Source organism: Ambystoma mexicanum, chromosome 4p (assembly GCF_040938575.1).
Source record: "Ambystoma mexicanum isolate Mex_15411 chromosome 4p, UKY_AmexF1_1, whole genome shotgun sequence".
NCBI lineage: Eukaryota > Metazoa > Chordata > Amphibia > Caudata > Ambystomatidae > Ambystoma > Ambystoma mexicanum.
The window spans coordinates 1,158,938,448-1,158,963,342 of record NC_090927.1 but is presented as its reverse complement, the minus strand read 5'-3'; the positions used below and the strand labels follow the sequence as shown (position 1 = coordinate 1,158,963,342).

Below are 24,895 nucleotides of genomic sequence, written 5' to 3'. Positions count from 1 at the left end.
AGTTAATTTCCATGCCCGCCAGTCTATCAAAGGGTTGTGAGCAACTAACCATGGCATCCCTAGTATTAACCGGAACTGAGGCGCCTTAAAAAGATCGAATGAAATACACTCCTGATGCCCATCCTGGCACAGCAAGGTTACTCCAGCTGTGCACTGGGTTACTGGTCCGGAGGCGATTTCTGTCCCATCCACGGTAGTTACCTTGTCCCTGGTAGTCTTAGAACACAAAGGAAGCCACATCTCTGCTGCCAACTCTAGATCTATATAATTCCCAACTGCTCCGCTGTCATTGTACGCTTCTACGGCATGCATCTTTGACGTCTGTTGGTGGTTTATTAAGATCACGGGTATTGCAAAGTGCAAGGTCAGTGGCTCTTTCTTCTCACTCGACAAACTGACCTCTATGGTTGCCGAGCTTGGTAGTTTTCCGATTCCTTAACTTCATCCTTTTCTGTGACCCCGACGGTTCTCCTTGGGGGTTTTACTGGGCAGTCCTTTAGGAAATGCCCTGGGCTTCCACAATACAAACAAGGTTGCTGTTGTCTCTAGCTCTAACATAAACTGCTTGCGAGTCTGCTTTGGACATGTCTGCTTTTCGGTCCTGCAACCGGTGGTCTAGCTGCACGACCAGATTTATGAATTCGGTACAGTCTCTGGGGGGGATCAACTACCTGGGCTAAGACGTCCTTTAACTCACCTCACAAGCCTCGATGGAATAACGTGGTTCTTTTGTTTTCTGGCCACCTGGCTTCGGCAACCAGTCTATTAAAGGTAGCAATGTATGTTAACAAGTCCCGATTCCCCTGCCGGAGGGATAATAGTTTGTTATCAACTGCTTGTTCCTGGGTATGGCGAACAAAACGTTTTTCCATCTCTCTGTGGAACCCCCATAGTCGTGTAACAATGGATCATCATGGGTCACCAACGGTACCGACCAATCCGCTGCGCTTCCACTCAAGTATGATAGGACGAAAGCTACTCGAGCTTGGTCGTTTGGAAATGCTCCAGGGCGACAAAGGAAATGAAGGCGACACTGATTTATGAATGCTGCATACTTTCTGGGGTCGCCTGAAAACCTTTCTGGTGGTGCCAGGGGAACTGTTCCAGGTAACGTGATTTGTACTGGAGTTGGAGTAAAAGATGAGGAGGTGGGATTTTGCATCGGTGGATTCCCTCCAGGCAGAGGAGTCTGTCCTGCCTGTGATTGCAAGAACTGTCTACCGATCTCCTCGGTGCGATCCTTGGTTATTATCAGGTCTCTTCGGAGTGCATTAGTCTCTTGTCGGGCGGAATGAACCTCGGCACGAAGGTCCCCCAACAATTGGGCCAATTGGTCGATTTCCGATGTCTCCATGGCGTCCAGGTGGATTATTTATGGGAGGCTTCACGTTCTGTTACGCTCACCTGGTATCCACGGGGACGCCACCCAGCCAGTTGGTCGCTGGTGCCCTTCTCAGTGATTCCCTGGTGTGGTTCTCGGTGGAAATTCTGCCTGGAAATGAAGACTGTGTTTAGGAGTGGACGACCAAGGTAAGTTTCCCCCCACCTACCGTGAGATTTTAGCCCCTCCGGGTTCTCTTCTCACCTTGTTGTCGAAGTTGGTGGGCTCTCCATCCTGCTTTCTGGGCAGGGGCGCAATGTCGTAAGCGTGTGCGGTCCAGTTACTTCACTGACAGCGGCCCAAGTAATGTCTTTCAGGTAGGTCTTATTGCGGTTTATGGTGTTGTTATTCTTGCATGCCTTTTCTCTGTTCGATAATGTCTCTTTATCTCCGTCAAGGTGCGCAGAGCGTCCGCTTGACGGACTGGGTAGGCTGGTCCTCGCCGGTAAATGATGGCGCACAATAAGCGCTATGATGTGGTAAGTAGGCGCTTTGCGCAGCGCTGCGATATCTTGTCTTCGCTGACCTGTGTTTTCTCTTTTTCGTAGGTCGCGGTGTGCTCCCAGCACAGATGGAGTTCCGGAGCTATGCCGGGCGAGAAGCAACCAGCCAGGTAAGTCTTTAAGCAATTTGTGTTTATAATGTCTCTACTACCTCCTTTAATGATGTCTTTCTTCCTTTCTCAGGTCTTTCGATCCGGGCGGCAAACTGTTCCAACGGAGCTGCCCAGGAGTTGCGAGCCGTGAAGGATGGAGAGTGCAGGTAGGATTCTGCTGCTAACGATGTTCTTTGTCTTTCTGCAGGTCCGGATTTTGTCAAGCTCGTGAGAAAGCTGGACATGGTGAGCGTCACGTTGCTAGTAGCAAAGTAACGCAAAGTGCGTTGTCTTGTTCGGGAGTGGTTTAAATAGCCTCTGCAAAGTAGTCCAGGTAAAGTAGTCCCTAGGCCACCACACCCAAAACACTATACTGCATACCTTGGTTCTTAGGAATCAAGCTATGTGGATGCCTCCATGTTGGCTGAAAGCCTAAATAAAGTAGTTCCTTGAGCAGATGTCTTTCAGTGGGTATGAGCCTGGTGCCAAAGGTGCCAGGACTGGCCCCAAGAGGGCCTGAAAGGTGGATGCCTGGCCTTATTTGCGATCCGAGTCCTGTCTCCACCTGGCCAATGGGCCTGCCAGTGGGGGTCAGAGCTGAGGGTTGTGACAGTATCAGAAGGTACATACTTTAAAAGCAACAGAAAATACAACTTGTGAAGGAAAAAGACCTCTTGAACCAGCAGAATATAGTGTCCTTACAGAGGAGGTGCATCAGTTGAAAATGGATGAAGAAAAGAGTAATTCAGGTTCTCAATAACTGACTCGAAATAGGCAAGAAAATGTAGAGCGCATGGAGAGTGAGGCAAGCAGAAGCTGACCTGTTACAGGCAGTGGAGTGTAGAAACATGCAAGAGAAAGAGATTGGTCTTTTGAAAGCAAACCGCTTTGAATATGCGAGCACAAAGCAGGCCACGCAAAATGAAAATGAGTCGAGTCAGTATGAAATCAGGGAATTGAAAGATCGATTAATGGCCCACAGTAAAGTGCTTGAGGGTAATCGGGCCCTGGTGACTGAGCTAAAAAGCCAGCTCTCTGAATACCATCGGGAAATAAGGACAGAGAGAAGCAGATGTGAGGGTTTGGCAAATGAAATTGAAAAATACAAACAGGAATTGAAGTACCCTGACCAATCACGTAATGGGAAAGGGCCTCCTGATCCAGGGGTGATGCCCCCCATCAGGAACCTCATGCCAGTTAACCACAACTTCCTATGGGCCGAGGCACCTAGACTTATCCAGGCCTAGCCAAACTGATCCAGAAGGCCAGTCCTTATCTGAAATGGATGAGTACTCACCTCTACCACACAGATGGGACGGTAGCCGGAACAGTGTGTCCTGGGAAGTCAAGAATAATCTGCTGAGTATGTCAGACCATGAAAACTCCCATGATGAGAAAATGAGGTAGTTGGACTTAAAGAAAATTAAATTGCAGAGAGAAATCCTAGCTCGTTCGCGGGAGAAGACCATTCAAAGCTTTAGCCCAGGAGGGGCATAATAAAGACCACCTTACAGGGGAAGGGGGAATCTCCCCAGACTACCTGGAAGGGGAGAGACTACACAGTTGAGTCAGTCTGAAGGGGAGACTGAGTATTATCATGTGCCAAAAGATAACTACAGGGGAAATGACCCTGAGAATTCACAGTGGCACAGGCAAGAGGAGTCTGTGGGTCTGTGATGTAATCCCCGTCTCAGAGTTAGGGAGCGCCTAGAAGATAGGGAATGGAGGACCAATAGCAGATCTGAGTCAGAAGGTGAATGGACTCAGGTACAGAGAAAAAGGAAGACAGGGAAACCAAGAAAGGGTTATGTCAAAGACCCAATTAGACAGATCAAGGTCATAAAAAGCTTAATGATCCCATACTATAAAAATGCTAAGTATTCAGTTTGGGAACATGTAGAATTGCATGTACAAATTATATCCTTATTTGGAATTAAAAATGATGTAAATTGTATGGAGTTTGTGAAATGGCTATTGTCTCCTGAGTACTCCAGTTTCTTTTCGGGACTGGAGGACCAGAATCACTATAAATGGTCCACCTATAAGGCAGTCACTTTGAAACATTTTCCACACATAGGAACCCACAAGAGGCCTGTAAGGCTGTATATAATTTGCAATGTGGGAAGGATCAGGAGCCTAGGGAGTTTGTGCAGGAGTTAAAGCAGGCATTTTGCTCAGACTTCCCAGCAGGTGAGCACAAATAGAAGGGAGTTCATAAATACATATTTCCATGCGCTCACCAAATACAGATGTATATTTTTTTAATGTTCAATGGTTAAACCAAGTTAACCTTTAACATACACACTGTACAATAAGCAAAAACATAAGATAAAAATGCATGAATGATGTACACAATAAAAGCTAAAAAAAAAAAAAAGAAAAACAATACATACATTCACAATCAATTCAGTTAATGTACAAGACTAACTTTCAGTTTGCCCGTCGTTAGATATTCTGCTAATTTAAGAGATTTTAAGTAACTTGTTACTGCAACTAACGTGGAAGTAGTACGTCCCGACAAACATTCAGACCAAACCTGCTCGCCCAGCTTCCAATGTTAATCAAAAAAATGTATATGGTTCCATCTTTGGCCCTGTATTACTGGGCAATCTATCATTAGACGCTTAAGAGTTTCACCCTCACCTTTGCAAAAACGACAACTCTGCTGATCAGCTTCCAAATGGCAAAGTCTGAACAAAATCTGCTTTGTCGAATGCAAAATCCAGCGAAACGTAGAAACGTAGGCATGATCTATTTGGCTGGATATATCGCTAGAAGGGGGGCTAAAGTACCTTCATTTTTGTGATCCCCTTCAAGTGAGCCAAAGAGGGATATCCATGCATTTTTATCAACTGTCTTGGCCCAATCATATTCATATAGCCACTTCTTCACTCTGCAGGTATTCTCTCTGAATTCCCCAACAGAGCTAGTCACTTCACCCAAAAGGAGATTGCAATGGTTAAAGGTCTCATTCAGCCATCTACATTTCTCTGGACTCAAGAATACTTTTCAATTCCCCAAACAAATAATCTGGGTCTGGACATAAGATGTTCCTAGTAACTGTGAAAAGTTACCAAGCACTCAAAAAAGTAACCTATTTCTTAAATAATCATTTAGTGTGCAATGTATATGGTTTGGGTACAGGGTAAGGAATAATTACCCTGACAGGGAGCAGTCAATATTAATACATAGGAAAAGAGCCCAGTCTTTCAGCCCTCCCGTCCCCCGCACACCGTAATGCCAGATCACTGGCTAAATGAATTTATCTGTAAATAGTTCTGAAAAAACAAGTACTGTAATTCCCTTCTTCATGAGTTAAATCTAATACAAAGTGAGAAACTTTGCTTATATATTACATTATTCACAAAAGCTTTCATCGCACACCACCACAATTTGTGAATGAATACAGCAATAGGCCATGGGTTCACAATATAATTTGCCTACACCAGAGTCACTATTAGGTTCAATAATAATGGTACACTGATTAAATGTTTACACCGTTAATCCCCAATATGACGAGTGTGCTCACTAGTAGTGGTGTCAATTAACATAACTGTAGATTAGACCACACCCATGCTACTCTATGAGTGAAAGTGACCAGGTAGGTCCAAATAACATCCATACAGTCATACCCTATTTCCAATTCCTGTGGATGGATGCAAGTCAAAATGGTCCACTTGCCCACAAATGCATAAAGCGCAGACTTCCTTTTTTCAAGCAAATGTATATGTCTATGCATCACCAACTAGCGGTGAACATCACCCAATATTTCATGTGTGCCTTCCTTCAAATGTATCCCCACTGACAAATCAACAGTCAACTGTCGGTCCACAGGACTGTCCCTTCAATTCTGGAAATTGTCTGTAATTAAGATGGAGGAGTCCGTGTGAGTGGTGGTACATACATAGATAACCACCAACACTTATTCTAAGGTCGTATGACTAAGTGTGCATACATGAGCCCATGGGCGTGTAGTGCACAATAAAAACAAAACATTCATACTGCATTCTCATTCACACCCGTTCACGCACCAATGTACACCATTCACACTGCATTAATTCATATGAATGCACATAGACACCCCCTTGCATGCATACATATGCACATAAACACACACATGCACTTACACACACCCTCACATGCATGCACACATGCATTCATATCTACATACAATCCTCGCACACATGCATACACACAAATAAAAACACGTTGTCTTCCATTACCTGTTTCCCTCCAGACTTGCCACACTGCTGCTTCCTCAGCTGCTCTGTAGCCCTCCGGCTCCTGCACTGACAAAGCAGTAAGCAGAGATAGCTTCGTGGTTCCTGACAAGCACGCAGCAGGGCCGTTCTCCGGCTCATCTGCGCAATGCTTGGATTTCCCGAAGAGCGAACCTTGCTGCTCAAGCTGCATAGTGGTGGTTGTAAATGCCCACTCAGCGATGCTGAGAGGGCATTTACAGATTTTGGGTGGGCCTTGCCCCTCAGGCCCTACCTGGTCTACGTCTCGGGACCCTCTGACCTAGCCCAATCGGAGGGTGGTCAAGCAGGATCTCAGACCAATGACCCCTCTGACCTTGCCACCTATGTAAGCCCTAGGTACAAGGGTACCAAGACAATGCTGGGGTATGTATATACTGCCCCGGCTGGGAAAAGGGAGCTGGGAGAGGGGGTTCGACCAATCAGGTAAGTGCTGCCATGGAAAACATATCTCCAAACTTCCCTCAGGAGAGAAGTATCACTCCACCTCCCAAGATATCCGCTCTCACAGATTCCAGGACAATAGATCCCTGAACCGGAGAAGGGAGATTCAGGATGTAAAATTATGGGGGTAATTTCCAGTACCCAAGCTACTCCGGGAGAAGGGACAGTCACTCTTTTTGGGAGCAGCCGAGGTATGACTCAAGACCTCCTTTCAATCCAGAAAAGGTAGAAAAGGTCTTGCAGATGGAGCAACAGGCCCAGAAACTGACCAACGACCTGGGGCGAATGCTGAGGGCTCAGTCCAACCCTCAACCTAGCCCTGCTTCCCTGAATGCGCCGACACCCAGGGCTGATGCCGCAGGGGGCTGGGGGGATGATGGGAGGGAACATTCAACAAACCACAGATTCCAGAGGAGGGGGCCCAGGCGGAGGAGCGATGCCAAGCCCTAGAGGAAGCTTCCTTTCTTATCCAGATAGACCCCCTAGAAACCTCTCAATCTGAAAGTGACACTTCTAGCCCAGGAAAGTTAGAACCCAAAGAGCAAAGGGTAAGTAGGAGAGGCTATAGAAGAACCCACTTTGTGGAGGAACTCAGGAGTATGCTCTTTGAAAGAGAAGAGTCCCCAGAGGATTCAGGGAAGCAAACCTTCTCTTTCAGAAATGGGGGATCCCTCCCAAAGGAAAAAAAGGATCCCAAAAGACACTGAGTGGGACAGGATAATTATGGAGACGAACCCGAAATAGAAACTATTCTACCCCAATTATATGAGCGAGATAGAATAGAAACAGGTGTCCTTCCCTAAACAGGTTCTGAGAACTGCCTGCAGGAAAAGGGGGACCGCAAAGAAACGGTGGAGAAAGAGGGTTCCCCAACTCTGCCCATTGTTAGTTATAAAATGTTCTTTACAGATTCCCAAACTCAAGCATGAAAAATTGCCCACAAGCTGTCGGACCACTGGGCTGGCAAATAACTCACTTTCTTTGCACCCTGGAGGAGAAAGAAGGCAGATTATATGCAGCGGTAAGGGTGCAGGGTCAGTGTGAAGTATCAGCTCTGGTGGACACTGGATCCCAAGCCACCCTCCTGTCCAAAAAGGTGTTTGACCAACTCAATTCAGGACGGGGGGAAGGGGCCACCAAACTTCCCTCACACCACTTCCCAGACAACTCAAAGAATTTGACGGTAATGTCATTTCCGTCGAAGGGACTACGGATCTTGAAATCAAAATTGGGCGACATCGATTAAAACATCCAGTGATAGTCATGACTCCAGAGGGCACACCTTGTTTACTGGGGAATGATCGCCTGAGGAAGTAATCACCTATGATCGACTATGTAAGCAAGGTCCTCTGGACCCAGACTAACCGGCCTATAAATTTAAAAAATAAGTGTAACGCTCACCTGGTTCCCCCGGAGGCGCAGGTCTTGATCTGGCGAGGATACTGTCTTCAGTGTTAGGCGCAGGGTTCGTTTTGCTCCCGGACTGGGCCCCCTTCCCACCGACAGTTTAAGCTGAAGAGTGAGATGTCTGCAAGGGTAAACCAAGGTATTAGTGTTTGGAAGGTTCGGAAAGTTCCTAGCCCCTCTCGCCCTTTCTTTCCCCGTGGAACTGGGTTGATATTGCGCTTACCTTATATAGGTAAATGCCGGGCTCTCCATCCTGCGTCTTGTGCAGGGGCGCTGGATCCAGTTGCTTCACTGGATGCGAGCTCTGCCTCTTGATAGCAGAGGATTTGCTGAGAGCGAAGACGCCGTTAATGCACGAGCGTGCCTTGTAAGTATTAAAGTTCCTTTTGCATTGTTCTCTTCTCTTTCAAAAGTCTTAAGTCTGTAAAGTCTATGTCTTTCCCTTTTCAGATGCTGTGACGATGAAGATTATCCTTCAATGGCACGTAAGTAGAAAGACTGCACTAGCGCTGGAGAATGCTCCGTAATGTCTCTTTTGTATTTGCAGGTGCTGAGGTGCAGCGCGAACAGATTAAAAGCGAACATAACACAGGTAAGCAGTCTTGTAACTAAGCGTTACTAACCGATGTATCTTGCCTTGCAGGTGCCGGAATGCAGCGCGAGCTGAGTTGGAACGGGCGTAACACAGGTAAGCAGAACTTGTAGTTGAATATTACTGACCGATGTTCTCTCTCTTTGCAGATGTCGGATGCCGGAAGAGAAAGGCAGAGAAAGGCGCCTTGGATGCTGCCGTTGGATTAGGTAAGTAGATTCACTGCCTTTACTTTAGCCTAACCTGTGCCTTTGTTTTGCAGGAGCTGCAGAAGACTGAAGAAGACTGAAGATTGGATTCCAGCAGGTTATTTCGTGTTCACAGGATCTGGAGCTGGAGGTTTCCTGGAGCTGACACGGTGAGCGTCCTGCTGCAGATGCAGAATAACGAGAAGCACGTGAAACCAATCGGGTGTGGTTTAAATAGCCTTCTGTAGTGCTTAGGCATCTCCTTCCACGGCCCCACCCAGGTAAGAAAAGAGTTCCAGATTTCTAGAAGAGTTCCTGTGTTCTGCTTCCAGGGAGTGGCACCTGCTCCACCCAGACAGAAAAAGTAGTTTCAGGCAGAGAAGGATCAGGAGACCAGTTAGCTGGTAAGTAAGCAGCATGGTCTGCTACAGGTAGGTCCACCAAGCACTCTTATCTAATATGAGCCCGGCGCTTCCTGTGCCGGGACCAGTCACCATCATGAGCCTGGCGCCACTGGCGCCAGGACAAGGTCCAGAGGGTCCCTATAGGGACTGGCTGGTTCCTGGGATCAGAGTCATGGGCCTGCTTCCAAGGTCGTGGGGCAAGTCCTGACCCCTTGGAAGCAGGGATCATGACAGCACCCCCCCTCAAGGCCCTCCCAAGGTTGACTTCTCCGGAGGTCTTGGTTTGTTAGGAAATGTCCGATGAAATTTCTTGATTAGTCGGGGTGCGTGTACATGTTCTGCAGGTTCCCAAGATCTTTCTTGGGGGCCGTAGCCTTTCCAGTCAATCAGGTAGTGTAGTTTTGATTTGGAGATCTTGGAATCCAGGATATTTTTGATTTCAAACTCAAGTTCTCCGTCAACTAGGATAGGTTCAGGAGATTTAGTCAATCGGGTTTCTGGTTGAACAGGTTTTAGTAGTGAAACATGGAAGACTGGGTGCATTTTCATGCGATGGGGTAAATCCAACTTGACCGCTACTGGATTTATTATGGCAGTAATAGAGTAGGGTCCCAGGTATCTTGTGTTAAAGGTGCGTGGTCCCTTTAGGGGTAAATATTTGGTGGATAACCAGACTTGATCTCCTATTTGGTATTGAGGGGCTTCCTTTCGATGTTGATCTGCTCCTTTCTTGTATTGTTCCTTGGCCCTTTGAAGGTGGGTAGTAGCTTCCTTGAAGGCTTGGGTGATGGTTGAATGTAGGTGGTCAACTGCTGGTGTTCCAAGATCCTGAGGTGGATCCAGGTTAGAGGTTCGAGGATGATTACCATACAAAAGAAAAAACGGGGTCTTTCCGGTTCCAGAGTGGACTGAGTTATTGTAAGCGTACTCGGCTATCCAAAGGATGTCCTTCCAAGTTCCTCCTGTCTGTTGCAGCATGCAGCGTAGGTACTGTTCCAAAGTCTGATTGGTCCTTTCGGTCTGACCATCGGTTTGTGGGTGGTGACTGGTGGAAAGCCTCACATCAATTTGAGCTAACCGACAGCAACTCTGCCAGAAGTGGGAGATGAATTGACTTCCTCTGTCTGAGATTAAAACTGAAGGAAAGCCGTGCAACCGAACGATGTTTTCAAGAAATTCTCGAGCCAGGATTGCTGCTGACGGTAACCCCTTTAGTGGGATGAAATGTGCCATTTTTGAAAATAAGTCTACGATTACCAGGATTGTATTGTATCCGGAACAGGGAGGTAAGTCGGTGATAAAGTCCATGGAAAGGGTATGCCAGGGATGAGGTGGGATTTCAAGTGGTTGTAAGAGGCCTGCTGGTTTTTCCTTAGGACTCTTGTTCTGGGCGCACACTCCACAGGACATGACAAAGTTTCTGATGTCTTTTCTCCAAGATGGCCACCAAAAGTGACGCTTGACCTTTTCCGAGGACTTGGCCATACCCGGGTGTCCTTCCATTAAGGAGTCGTGATAACAAGAGATGACTTGATTTTGTAAGCTGGTACAGGGTAGATAAAGTCGTTCCTTGAAGTATAATAAGTCGTTCTTTACTGTGAAGTCTTCCTCCTGAAGCTGCCATTTTTGTATGTCCGTTGGAGTTACAAGTTGTTTAACCTGGGTTTCAATTTCTTCAATGGATTGCATGCTGATCAAACCCAGGATTCTTTGTTCAGGAATAATAGGTACGAGATCAGGGTTAACCATGTGTTCCTCTACTCCGATTCGAGAGAGGGCATCCGCTTTACCATTCTTATTGCCTGGTCGGTAGGTGATCATAAAATCAAATTCGGCAAAAAATAATGCCCAGCGAAGTTGTCTGGAGGATTGAGCTTTGGCTGATTTAAGATACTGTAGATTACGATGGTCAGTAATGACAGTGACTGTGTGTCGGGCTCCTAAGAGATAATGCCGCCAGGCCTTAAAGGCGGACTTAATAGCCAACAGTTCCTTATCGGTAATGGTGTAATTGATTTCTGGGGCTGATAATTTGCGAGACCAAAACGCCACGGGGTGCAACTGGTTGGTTTCTGGATCTCTTTGTGAAAGCACTGCTCCCATAGCAAGGCTGGAGGCATCGGTCTCGACGATGTAAGGTAGTTCCGGGCGGGGATGTTTTAAAATCGGGGCGGAGGTAAATTTAGTCTTTAGCTCCTGAAAGGCTTGTTCTGCCTCGGTAGACCATTCAAAACGTTTGTTTTTTCTGAGGAGAGCTGTAATGGGTTGGACTACCCGAGAAAAGTCTGGAATAAACCTGCGATAGAAGTTGGCGAAGCCCAACATACTTTGAACCCCTTTTACAGATGATGGTGAGGGCCACTTGATTATTGCATCTACTTTCCTCGAGTCCATGTGAACTCCGTTAGGTGACAAAATAAATCCCAGAAATTCGACCTCAGTAACATGAAAGACGCACTTCTCTAATTTTGCAAAAAGTTTGTGTTTGCGGAGCCTCTCCAGTACTGCGGTTACATGTTTTCGGTGTTCTGCCTCAGAGGACGAATAAACCAGAATGTCGTCAATGTATACAACTACACACACATCAATGAGTTCACGGAGCACGTCATTCATAAAGAACTGGAATGCGGCCGGTGCGTAACACAACCCGAAGGGCATCACTTGATACTCGAACAGTCCATACTTGGTACGAAAGGCCGTCTTCCATTCATCGCCCTCCTTTATTCGCACCAAATGGTAGGCTCCTCTGAGGTCTAACTTAGTATATATGCAGGCGTTTTTGACTTGGTCAAGTAGTTCTGGGATCAATGGCAATGGATACCTGTTCTTAATTGTAATCTGGTTCAGGGCACGGTAGTCTATACACGTTCTTAAGTCTCCCTCCTTTTTTGGCACGAAGAACAGAGCTGAGGAGGCCGGGGACTTCGAAGGACGGATGAATCCGTTAGCCAGGTACTGGTCCAAATATTGCCTTAGGTGGAGATTTTCAGGTTCAGTAAGGGCATAAATCCGACTGCACGGAGGAGTGGATCCGGGAATCAGGTCTATCTGACAGTCGTATGATCTGTGGGGAGGCAAAGAATTAGCTTGGTCTTTCCGAAAGACATCTTGGAATTCCTGGTATTCAGGAGACAGTTTCGGACTCTCAGAAACAGTTGCAGCTAGTTTGGTGGAGAGCTGAGGGTAGCAGGTAGAAGCACATTCTGGAAACCGGATTGTCTTTGCTCGCCAATCAATTTGAGGATTGTGTTTCTCCAACCAAGGAACTCCCAAGATGACTTGAAACTGAGGGGCCTTGATCACATCAAACACGATCTTCTCTTGATGCCCATCTTGGCTTACTAACGTTACTTCCATGGTGGTGTGAGTTACGGGTCCGGAAGCTATTTCCGTCCCATCCATGGTGGTAATGACGTCTTTCACCGTCCTTGGACAAAGAGATAGATTCATCCTGGCGGCCAGCTCACAGTCCAAGTAATTCCCGATTGCGCCACTATCAATGTATGCTTTAATGGCATGCATACGATTAGGTTGTTCAGGACTCACGAGGACCATGGGCATGATGAAATGCGAGGTCAAAGAACTGGTTTTAACGCTCGGCAAGCGGACCTCTACACTTGCCGGGCGAGGTCGTTTCCCGGCTCAGAATTCTCAGTACCTTTATCAGACGCCCCTACTATCTTCTTCTTGGGCTTCACTGGACAATCTCGAAGAAAGTGCCCTGAGTTTCCGCAATAGAGGCATAATTGCAGTTGTCTCCTCCTTTCCCTCTCCTTTTGGGTTAAAGGTCCTTTTACACCCCCTATTTGCATGGGTTCCACGGAATCAGTTCCTTTCGTAGAACTTTGTGGCCTTGAAAAAGGTCGGGTTTCAAATCTGGATCGATCGGCTTTCCGATTCTGTAGTCGGTGATCCAATTGCACTACCAGATCGATATATTCGGAACAGTCTTGTGGAGGATTTACCACTTGAGCCAGAACGTCTTTGAATTCCCCACGCAGACCTCTGTAAAACAGTGTGATCCTCTTATCCTCCGGCCATCCGGTTTCCACCACTAGTCTGTTAAATGATGCAATATAAGTCAGAAGATCTTGATTGCCCTGTCGTAGTGAAAGAAGTTCATTGTCCAAGGCCTGTCCCTGATAGTGCCTTGCGAACAGTTTCTCCATACTGGCTTGAAAGTCCTGGAAGTTATGGAGAATGGGGTCATCTTGAGACACTAAAGGAACAGACCAATCTGCGGCACTGCCACTGAGATAAGAGAGCACGAAGGCCACTTTAGCCTGGTCCGTTGGAAAAGCGGCGGGTCTGCACAAAAAGTGCAAGCGACATTGATTGAAGAACACAGCAAACCTTTTTGAATCACCTGAAAAGCGTTCGGGCGGAGCCAAAGGTATATTTCCTGGTAGATTGATTTGTATCGGATTCGAGGAAGCTGGAGGAGCGTGGCCCCCACTTGGGGTTGGTAGAGGAGTTTGTCCAGCTTGGGCTTGCAGCAATTGTCTAGCCAAATCGTCTGTTCGCTCTTTGGAGACCACTAACTCCCTCCTTAGGGCATTTGTTTCCTGACGTGCAGCGTGTACTTCCGCCCTCAACTCCCCGAGTAATTGGGCCAACTGGTCTGTGTCTGAGGTTTCCATTGCGCCTGGGTGGGAATTTTGTGGTATGGCTTCGCGTTCTGTAACGCTCACCTGGTTCCCCCGGAGGCGCAGGTCTTGATCTGGCGAGGATACTGTCTTCAGTGTTAGGCGCAGGGTTCGTTTTGCTCCCGGACTGGGCCCCCTTCCCACCGACAGTTTAAGCTGAAGAGTGAGATGTCTGCAAGGGTAAACCAAGGTATTAGTGTTTGGAAGGTTCGGAAAGTTCCTAGCCCCTCTCGCCCTTTCTTTCCCCGTGGAACTGGGTTGATATTGCGCTTACCTTATATAGGTAAATGCCGGGCTCTCCATCCTGCGTCTTGTGCAGGGGCGCTGGATCCAGTTGCTTCACTGGATGCGAGCTCTGCCTCTTGATAGCAGAGGATTTGCTGAGAGCGAAGACGCCGTTAATGCACGAGCGTGCCTTGTAAGTATTAAAGTTCCTTTTGCATTGTTCTCTTCTCTTTCAAAAGTCTTAAGTCTGTAAAGTCTATGTCTTTCCCTTTTCAGATGCTGTGACGATGAAGATTATCCTTCAATGGCACGTAAGTAGAAAGACTGCACTAGCGCTGGAGAATGCTCCGTAATGTCTCTTTTGTATTTGCAGGTGCTGAGGTGCAGCGCGAAACAGATTGAAAGCGAACATAACACAGGTAAGCAGTCTTGTAACTAAGCGTTACTAACCGATGTGTCTTGCCTTGCAGGTGCCGGAATGCAGCGCGAGCTGAGTTGGAACGGGCGTAACACAGGTAAGCAGAACTTGTAGTTGAATATTACTGACCGATGTTCTCTCTCTTTGCAGATGTCGGATGCCGGAAGAGAAAGGCAGAGAAAGGCGCCTTGGATGCTGCCGTTGGATTAGGTAAGTAGATTCACTGCCTTTACTTTAGCCTAACCTGTGCCTTTGTTTTGCAGGAGCTGCAGAAGACTGAAAAAGACTGAAGATTGGATTCCAGCAGGTTATTTCGTGTTCACAGGATCTGGAGCTGGAGGTTTCCTGGAGCTGACACGGTGAGCGTCCTGCTGCAGATGCAGAATAACGCGAAGCACGTGAAACCAATCGGGTGTGGTTTAAATAGCCTTCTATAGTGCTTAGAAGTCTCCTTCCACGGCCCCACCCAGGTAAGAAAAGAGTTCCAGATTTCTAGAAGAGTTCCTGTGTTCTGCTTCCAGGGAGTGGCTCCTGCTCCACCCAGACAGAAAAAGTAGTTCCAGGCAGAGAAGGATCAGGAGACCAGTTAGCTGGTAAGTAAGCAGCATGGTCTGCTACAGGTAGGTCCACCAAGCACTCTTATCTAATATGAGCCCGGCGCTTCCTGTGCCGGGACCAGTCACCATCATGAGCCTGGCGCCACTGGCGCCAGGACAAGGTCCAGAGGGTCCCTATAGGGACTGGCTGGTTCCTGGGATCAGAGTCATGGGCCTGCTTCCAAGGTCGTGGGGCAAGTCCTGACCCCTTGGAAGCAGGGATCATGACAATAAGTACCAATTATGTAAACATGAATGGTACCTACCATTTAATTGATCGATGCTCCGAGAAAGTAGAATTTCATTTCAAGAATAACCCAGTCCCAGAAATCACTGTCATCTCTGTAGGAGAACAAACTGGTGATGGGAATCCATTTCCATTCTTGAAAATCAACCTTGCTCCCAGTTTTCCGTTCCCCTCAAATTTAAGGGAGGACAGAACCTCAAACATCAGGACACCTATATAAATTAATTCCAATCTCCAACAACAAGGTTTGTATTTAATTTCAACACCTTTAGCAAACCTAGAACGCAACACCATTTGAATATTGGTGGATAACAGCGACCCTCAAAGTATCACTTTGGGCGCGGATACCTTTATTGGGATGGAGGTTGATGCCCAACATTATTCTATTGATTTAAGTAATTAAATCATGGGACCAATCCCAAACTACTGTTTCAACATCATCGTTGGTATTCCTCCAGAACAGATTTTTACTAAGCATGGGGGGAATCTCTTGGTGTACTCTTCCTGCTCCTACGTGGTGGAAGAGGTGACCTGTGACATCAGGGGGGAGGTGGTAGTGTTCAGAGTCAAAGACCACTACCTCAAATCACTGGAACCTTCTTTTCAGGTCAACACCATAAAAAGAGATCTCTTCACCCAACTGGATAACACTGAAATTGCTAAGCCCAAGGTCTTTCCAGGTTTCAAGCAGATAGTCGAGTAAAGGATGATTGTGGACGCACATCTTTTCATTCAACCACCATACCCACGAACCTGGAGATGGCTCCAGTATTTGTGAAATAATATTAATTACCTATCTCGTCCATGGCGTCACTCACAGAGATTATTAAGAACTTAAAATCCTGTGGGATAATTTGTCCGATCCACATTACCTTCAACAACCTGGTACTGGGGATACTCAAACCAAACGGCCAATGGACACTATGTGCAGACCTGAGGGAGTTGAAAAAACGGGTCGACATGTCAAGATAGCCACTTCCCTACATCGATCAGGGGCTGGCGCAGATCCAAGGGTCAAAGGTGCACACAGCCATTGATTTGGCTGATGGCTACTGGACAGTACCCCGTGAATAGGGAAGACCAGTACAAGCGAACCTTTACCTTCGGGGGGCAACAGTACATGTGGACCCGAACCCTCTTTGGATACATAAACTCTGGCAATGAGTGCAACATTTTCCTACATAAATCCATGCCGATTTGGGTGAATGGCGAAACCTGGCCTATGTAGATGATGTTCTGATCAAGAGCTCAACTGCAGAGGAACATATAGCAGAAATCTGCTATGTTCTAACAGTTGCAGAAAGCCGGAGGAAAACTGTCCTTTCACAAGGCACAGTGGTGCAAGACCCGAGTGAAATTCTTAGGGTACCCCAGAGGGTCGGACTCCTCAGGCGAAGAAGGTGGAAGCCATATTGAAATTAAAAGACCCTACTACTCTGTGAGAATTAAGAAGCCTCCTTGGACTCACTAACTATAGTCAGAAGTTCATTGAAGACTACACAGAAGTCACTCGACCTTTGGTCCATTTATCAAAGGCCAGAGTCAAGTGGGAGTGGGGTCTGAAACAGGCTGAGGCAGTTAAACAACTGAAGAAAAGCCTTTCCCAGGCTCCTTGTTTGGCTTACCCCACAAAGAACAAGGAGTTCTTCTTGGAGACAGGGTTCTCAGATACTTGCTTAACAGCGGTGTTATATCAAAAGCATGACAAGGTCAATAAAGTCATCTCATATGGAGGAAAAATGCAATGACTGTGAGAAGGCACTCCTGGCAATAGTGTGGGTGTTGAAAAATTACCACCCATTCATCCAGGGGGAGCACCTCATTGTCATGATTCCTCACCAGACAAAGCAATATGTCCAAAATGACAGAATTCGGGCAGGGAACGTTAGTAATTCCAGAATTACTTCCTGGATTCTGTCCATGCAAGGCTTTCCTGTTGAGGTCAGATAAGGCCAAAACAAAAAGAGGCCCCTAGCGCAAGGGTTGGTGGACTTGCATGACTGTGCTCAAGAAAACGGTCGAGGACGAAAGTCTATTGGCCAACAACAACATGGAGGCGTACTTAACTTCCCTGCACAAGGTCTACGAAGACGAAACGTGTGAGGGGATACCAACAGTTTATGTGGATGGGTGCTCCTAAAATGTTCATGACGGGGAAAAAACGATTGGCTGGCATTGGGAATACCTGGGCGAATTATGCCCCAGAACCCACTGCTCGTTACAGAATAGGACCCCGAAGTAGTCAGGTTGCAGATTCGATGGCCGTTCGTCAAGCCATCCTCACTGCAGTACACCACCAACTTAATGAACTGGCCATAATCACTGACTCTGATTATGCATGGAATGGGTTTGTGGAGCACCTGATTAACTGGAAGAATCAACGCATGCTTCGTGCTAACCATAAACCCTTAAAGCATGCCAAACTGATCTGGTGACCTCCAATGAGATGGCCATCTATTGGAAGAAGATAAGAGGTCATTCCAAAATAGAGGGGTCGGATAAAACTGGGATTGATCTGGCTGACCAGCTAGCTAAAACCAGAGCTCTGCAAGCATATTTCATAGAAATGTAATCCCTGCTGGGGAGAATCCAAGTCACTGCTGTCACCAGGTCACAAACTCGTGTGAATAGTGAACTCTCAACTGCCCAGTGGAGTAAAGATACTCCTGATGCAGATTTGATCACTGCACAGACAGAGGACCTGATCATTGGGAAATGTTATCGACCCATTGAAGACCCTGTGAGTTTCCATCTAACAAAGTCAGATTATGCCGGTAAAGAGGATCTCTGGGTGTTGATGAAGTTTCCCAAGATGTTCCGGATCTAAGATTGTTTGTTGGTAAGGATAGCCCTACCTGGGCTGTGACCCCTTTGATGGTACCTACCTCATTCCAAAGCCTGATGTTGAACAACGCCCATGATGCAGCCACTGTCGGTCACAGGGGGTTTCACACGACATTAGAAATCTTGCGCAACGTTGTCAACTGGCCACACATGGGCCAGGACCTCAACCTTACCTAAAGGAATGTCTTGTGTGTGCTCAATTTCAACCCATTCACTCAATTCACTCACACACAGAGCTCCCCTACAAAAAAGGGGAATGACACTGCCTTGGTCAGATTTGCAAGTCGATTTCATCGGGCCAGTGATTCGCTCCTCTAGAGGAAACAAGTACATGTTGACTGTGACATGCTTGTTCACAAAGTGTGTAGAATGTCTTCCAACCCAGAAATGTAAGGCGGAGACAGCTGCAGCACTAATGATCAACCACATCTTCTCTCGTTTCGGCCTTACGCAAAGGATTGAGTCGGATCAAGGAAGTCATTTTACCAGTGAGGTGATGGCAAAGATGTGTGAGATTCTAGGGGTAAAAAGAAAACTCCAAATTGCCTACCGCCATCCTCAAGTGGGAGGTAGAGAGCTACAACAAAATAATTGTGAGTATCTCAAAGAAGTTTGTGACAGACTCTGGACCCAGTTGGGACATCCGATTACCGCTTGTCCTGATGGCGATTAGGTCTACAACATCTTCTGCAACAAAGATGACTCAATTTCAGCTTATGGCTAGACGTGTTACCTCAGCATCTGTTCTACCGAACTCAGGAGCAGACACTGATAAATGTGTTCACCACTCATGAGTACGTTGAAAATGTAATGAAGCACCTTCCTCATGCTCAGCACAATTTAGAAAGGTTGGCTGAAGGAATGAAGACCTATTATAATCTAACGACCAACAAGAAACAGTATGAAGTAGGGGACAAGGTTTACCTGTACAATTTTCAAAGGAATCAGATGAACGAGCAGATGTTTCTCCCGTCTTGGTGTGGTGCCTTTGAAATTATAGATAAAATATCACCTGTTGACTACAAGATCTGCATCCCAAAAGGAGAACAGACAGAAGAAAAATGGGTCCATATCAATCAGTTGAAAAGCTGTCATCCCCCGACAAGCTTTATGACTGATTGAGGAGCCAAAGGAAAGTCGAGAAGAGGAACAATCCGAGAAGTGAAAGGAAACGGTAAAAACCCTGGATGGAGACTTATAAAAGGTGAGCAGTTGAATTAATATTCTTTGGAAATTTTAAGAAAATGTGTTGAATTGATGTTCTGAAATGTTGTGTCTAGTTAAGTAATGTTTTCCTCTTTCGAATGGATGTGTTGAACTGTTATATTTATTGTTATGTAATATGTCCTCTCTCGAATGCAATGTCCATCTTCCTGGGAAATATATTGTGCAAAAAGTACTCAACCTTTCTTTTCTTTCTATTGGTAGATAATTAAATTCATTCACTTCCAGCCTGGAGGCAAGAGGGGAGCCAGGGACCCCAGGAAGAAGGAAGGTAAGGGGGTGCCGTGCTAAACCGCCCAACAAAAAGATAGAAGTGAAGGCCAGAGTGCCCACTGGCTCCTAGTGAGTATTTCGAATGACATTTTTTCGAATGCCATAATGTCGAAAACATGTCACCGAAAAAAAAAAGTCGAATGTCTTTTTTTTGGTATTTTTTGTTTGCAATCGGGGGGGGTTCTCCCCAACCCCCTTTTTTATTTTTTACTTTTTTAACCCTTCTTTTTCTCACGAAACAAAAAAAAACATGGAAATTAAAAAAGAATACATTCAATTTTTTTTTTTTTTTGGTAAAATGTTTGACATATTTGTCATTCGAAAAAAAAAATTTGACATATTAACTGGATACTGTGCCCACTCCCTAATGAAGGCAGTTGAGCCGGACGAGCTCCAGCAGAAAGAAAAATACAAGGACATTTAAAAAAAGAGTACTTTCGATGAAACCCCACTCAGACCTGCTCTTCCCCACAAAAGAATCATGCAAGAGCCGGGGGATGGGGCATGTGGGGTTTAATCAAAGGCCATAAAGCAACAGAACTGAAATGCCAACTGGAAAAATTACCTCCCAGCCTTAAAAAAAACATTCACACTGAAAATTGCCCTATTAAGGCACACTGTGTGGGTTTCTGAAAGTAACACAAGGAAGCGCTATGTGAAAAGGCCAAGCACTGGAAATCGAAAGGCCTATCTGTCATTACAAAAGGGAAGGTCGAATTGAAAAGCAGCCTTTTAATCCACAGTGGCAGAAGAATTCAAAAGGCCCCTTTTACATGAAAAGCAGGATTTTCAAACACTAACACTAACACTAACATGGCTTTGCATGTGCGTTTACAGTTTAAAAGCAAGATATGAGAAAAAGGTTCCCCTGCTAACAAAGATATCATGGAAAAGACTTACAGCCTCATCACAAGTTTGGCGGTAAGCCTTAAATGCAGTGGTAACGCCATCACCGCCGCATTTAAGGGTCTGCCAAATCATGGGTTTGGCTGCATTTACCCCCAGCTCCGAGCTGGGGGTAAATGCGTGAGGAAAATTCCCATTTATGAGCGCAATTAGCGTGTGCTAATTGCGCCAAAAATTATCCATTGGGTCCAACGGACCCAATGGGGAATTACCATTACCGCCAAACCCGTGATCCGGTGGTAATAGCGCCTGAGGGTTTGGCGGTAATGCTAATAGCCCGGGCGGTATCCTGGTGGTAATACCGCTGGGATACCACCCAACTCATGATGAGGCCCTTAGTGTGTGTTAACAAGATGTAATGTATATTATGCTTCACATGCAAATTACCGGCAGCAATTGAAAAGAAAAGGCCACTTTGTTTCCATGGGTCACATGTAAATTTCATTTAGGCCCGAGGCAGACCCTTTTGGCTTGTTGTTGGGCAGACTTCACAAAGGCTTCCCCCACTACAAGCCTGGCTCTTGCATCCGAGTTATTTACAACTGCAATAAAGTGTGGTCTGCCCTGAAGGGTATTGAAAACAAACTTTCCCCAAACCTGCTGTCTCTAAAGGCTAATTTCTGTGCCGAGCAAATGGCCTAGCTAGTGCGTGACTGGGACGTGGGAGCAGCTGCAATCAAGGGAAGCTGAACTCTAAAAATAAAAAAACAAGAAAATAAGTTTTCAGATCGTAATAGTGGTCCACTTCAGATAACAGGACAGGATGCCAGATGTCAGCAGAGCTTCGTGGTATCACAGGGCCGGCCTAGCTCATTATCTGCAGTGGGGGATCTCTGTGTAGCTCTTGCATCCCAAGTATTTTCGACCTGCAGCCTACCAACTTCAAACAACAAAGAGGCTAATATAAACACAGTCCAGGAAGCTCTGGTTACATGCTTGCCAGGAATGGCAAAATGGCCTGGAGGAAGGGGTGCACAAATTTACATACACATGAAGATTTTCCTTCAGTTTAATAGCACTATAATAACATATGCATTTTAATCAGCAACCGCAAGTCGTACTGCATTAATTTATGTGTCATTCCTAATATAAATTCCAGCCAATTTGTTTGTAATAAAATGCATCCACCTGCGCCTTAGAGAATTGTAATGACAAGCTAAAATGTGTTTCTGGCTTCTCTGAAAATGTCCCGAATTTCAAGAGTTGGCGAACTGGTGGAGGGTAAAATTTGGTATTTGGGGAGTAAATTGCATCTTCATAACTATTATGCTTTTTGTATAAATAGTGGGAAATTGCCACACGCCCGTGCAACATGGTGCAGACCTGGCTGACGTTTTATTGAATTCCCCATGATCAGCTGAATGGAAATATATATATATATATATATATATATATATATATGTATATATGTATATATATATATATATATGTATATATGGCGGTTACTAGTAAATTATGAAGTTCTGCCACATAACTATTTTTTGCCATAAAGTTGACATGAAAAAAGTGGATTTCAAATGTGAGTTGCAATATTTCTGTTCTAGACTCCTGAACCAATCCTTAGAGAGGGACTGGACTGGGAGTGGGGGGAGGGGAGAACGGTAACTGTCCAATCCTGGTTGTGAGAATTCTTGCAGGGCACTGCCCAATAATGAAATCTTAATGGTGTCCTCACTGGTATATAAAGTGGATGCACTATGAGAGAAGGGGAGAGCTTAAAAAAATTACCAACTAAAAGCCGCAAGGAAACAGCAGATGAGATTTGCAGAAATTGCATATGGGTGGAGATGTCCATTGCTGAGGAGGCCTAAAAGCTGACTGGGCCCTGTGGTGAAGAGCTGGGGTCCATCCTTGAGAGTAGTGTGACAGACCCCTGCCCTGTCCTCAAATAGGGTCCTGAAATGCAACTGGCTTTCCTGAACTTTAAACAGAGGTTGTCAATGTAAGTAGAATTGAGCCATTTGAAACCAAAAGGTGGGGGAATCTGCTTGCCGTAAATCATTTTCCATTATAGTGGGCAGTCAGAGGGTGGGGTCAAAAATGTGTAGATCCTTTGCCTATTTAACTTAAAAATATTATTTTAATGAATTCCCCTTGGCAGAACACCATGGGGTGATTTTTGTTAAAATTAACAACGCTCATTCCCAGTGTGTGCCGATAACTATAGACTGTAATGTAATTGGGTAATCCTATTTTTCCTGTTGACCCAGACTTCTTTAAGGAAGAGGGGTGTCCTGGTCCCCAAACTAAAATCAAATTTTTATGTCTGACTTCCCCCAACACAGGCCTTTAATTGGAGGGCAGCCTAAAATCCAAAATTCCTAAATCATACCAATTTTTCTATCCAGCTTCCCCAAAAATGGCCTTTAAGTGGTGGGTCTAAAATCCGAAATTCCTAATCATTCCAATTCACCTGTCCGACATCCCCAACACAGACCAAAATAGGGGGCAAGGGGTTCCTGAAAAACAAACTGCTAAATCGTCCTGTGTTTATTTTAAAGGGAAAGTGTGGGTGAAATAATAATTGCCATATGAATTTGTACAAATCTGTAAACCAAACTGCTTGCCTTTTAAGCACGCAGGAAAATCAAAATTGCACATTGTGCATTGATTTTGACATTGGCCATTGTTGATTATTTCTTGCATTGAAATTGAGATAAAGTAAAGTATTGTGATTTGTGTTTGTCCCAACCAACTTGTGTGATTTATTTATGTAAAAAGAAGTTTCATTGTGAGCCCCAAAGAAGGTGGGGTGAATAAATACAAATATATTTCCTGTACACCGGCCTGGTTCTTGGCTCATTGGTGGTGCAGGAGGAGGGATCCAAGGGGCATGAGATGAATCTGAAATCGGGCTGAATAAAGAATTGATATTAAACAGTTTGTTGGGTGAACCCTTGATTGGGGAGGGAAGGAACTTCCTGTTTTGAGGGTGGCATCTCAATAAACCGTTACACCCCATTTGACTTTGCACCACTAACAATAGTGAGAAGGAAAGGCTCAATGCTCACTGTGCAACACACAGACACAAAAATCACCAGGAATGTATAATTCTTCAAGAAAACAGGGACAATGACGTATGAGGGAGATACCCGATCGGAAACACCACCCACTGATGTGCAGGAAGAGTTTGGCTACACAGGTTTTGACGAAGATTCACATGATGAACGTAAAGAGTTGTATCACAGCAGAGAAGCAATAGAACAAGCAATGTAGAGACGTGTCCTAGAAGAACTGAGAAACACCCCCTAAAATGGATAGAGGAGATGAACTAGTTCATAGTTATCCAGGGGATTCAGGGTGGTGGAGGGGACAGAATGTAGTGTCTGTGCCTAGCCAACCCTCATCTTTATGTGGGCAGGCCCTACCACAGGAAATGAAGTGAAGGAGCGTGGGTGGGGACAACGGAAATTAAGTAAAATACTGATAACCTTCATTCTGTGTGGACGTACTTAATTGTTGGTGGCCAGGCGTGCAGCGCCATTGAGCTGCTTAGGCTTCACCCAGAGAGGTGGGGCTTTTTGTTAGAGAGAGGGGAGACCAGCCTTTCCTAAAACCGGCGCCTCTAAAGTTGCTAGTTTCAGGAAAGGCTTCCATCACTGCACTGCCTAACAAAAATTAAATGCACACATCAGCCCTCTCCCCACGAATGCAACGTTATGTGTTATTTCACATCTGAGGAGAGGAGTCAGGTTTTTGCAATTGCTTTTTGTTACGCAGAGGAGAGGAAAGCCTTTTCTGAAATTAACAGTGTTAAAGCGTGTTGCATGTTAGCTCATGCATGTGTGCAAGGAGTGGGTATGTAATATATGTGTGAATCAGTGTGCGTGAATCAGTGCATGGTGTCTGGGGGCTGGGTGTGCATGTAAATGAGCGAATAATATAGGATCAATGGGATGTTTAAATGAGTAAGTGTGTAAGTGTATGTGTGTGTAAGTGTGTGTGTGTGTGTATACGTGTACGCTTATGTGTAGTGCTGGACAGAGGTGGCCCCGCCCACCAGCAGTTAGCCCCCCTCTCCCCAACCCCCGAAAAGTAGGTGTCGATGCAATCCTGTTGGTGGACCCTGCACAGGGATACTAACCAGTGCTTTAGTAAAAACGGCCTTTGGGGAAAACACATGGATCCTTGAGAAATATTGTGGCCAAGAGAAGACGCTCCCAAAAAGCATTACAAAGTACTGATTGAATATTCTTACAGTATATTTAGGGAAATACTTCCCACAAACCAATGGTTTCGAAATGGT

The 24,895-nt window shown here is 45.7% G+C and overlaps 1 protein-coding gene across 1 annotated transcript in view; it reads right to left on the bottom strand.

Moving 5' to 3' along the window:
- The window catches only part of CCDC170 (coiled-coil domain containing 170), a 466,382-nt gene that overhangs the window by 316,262 nt on the left and 125,225 nt on the right, over positions 1-24,895 (bottom strand). The gene's annotated exons all lie outside the window — the stretch shown is intronic.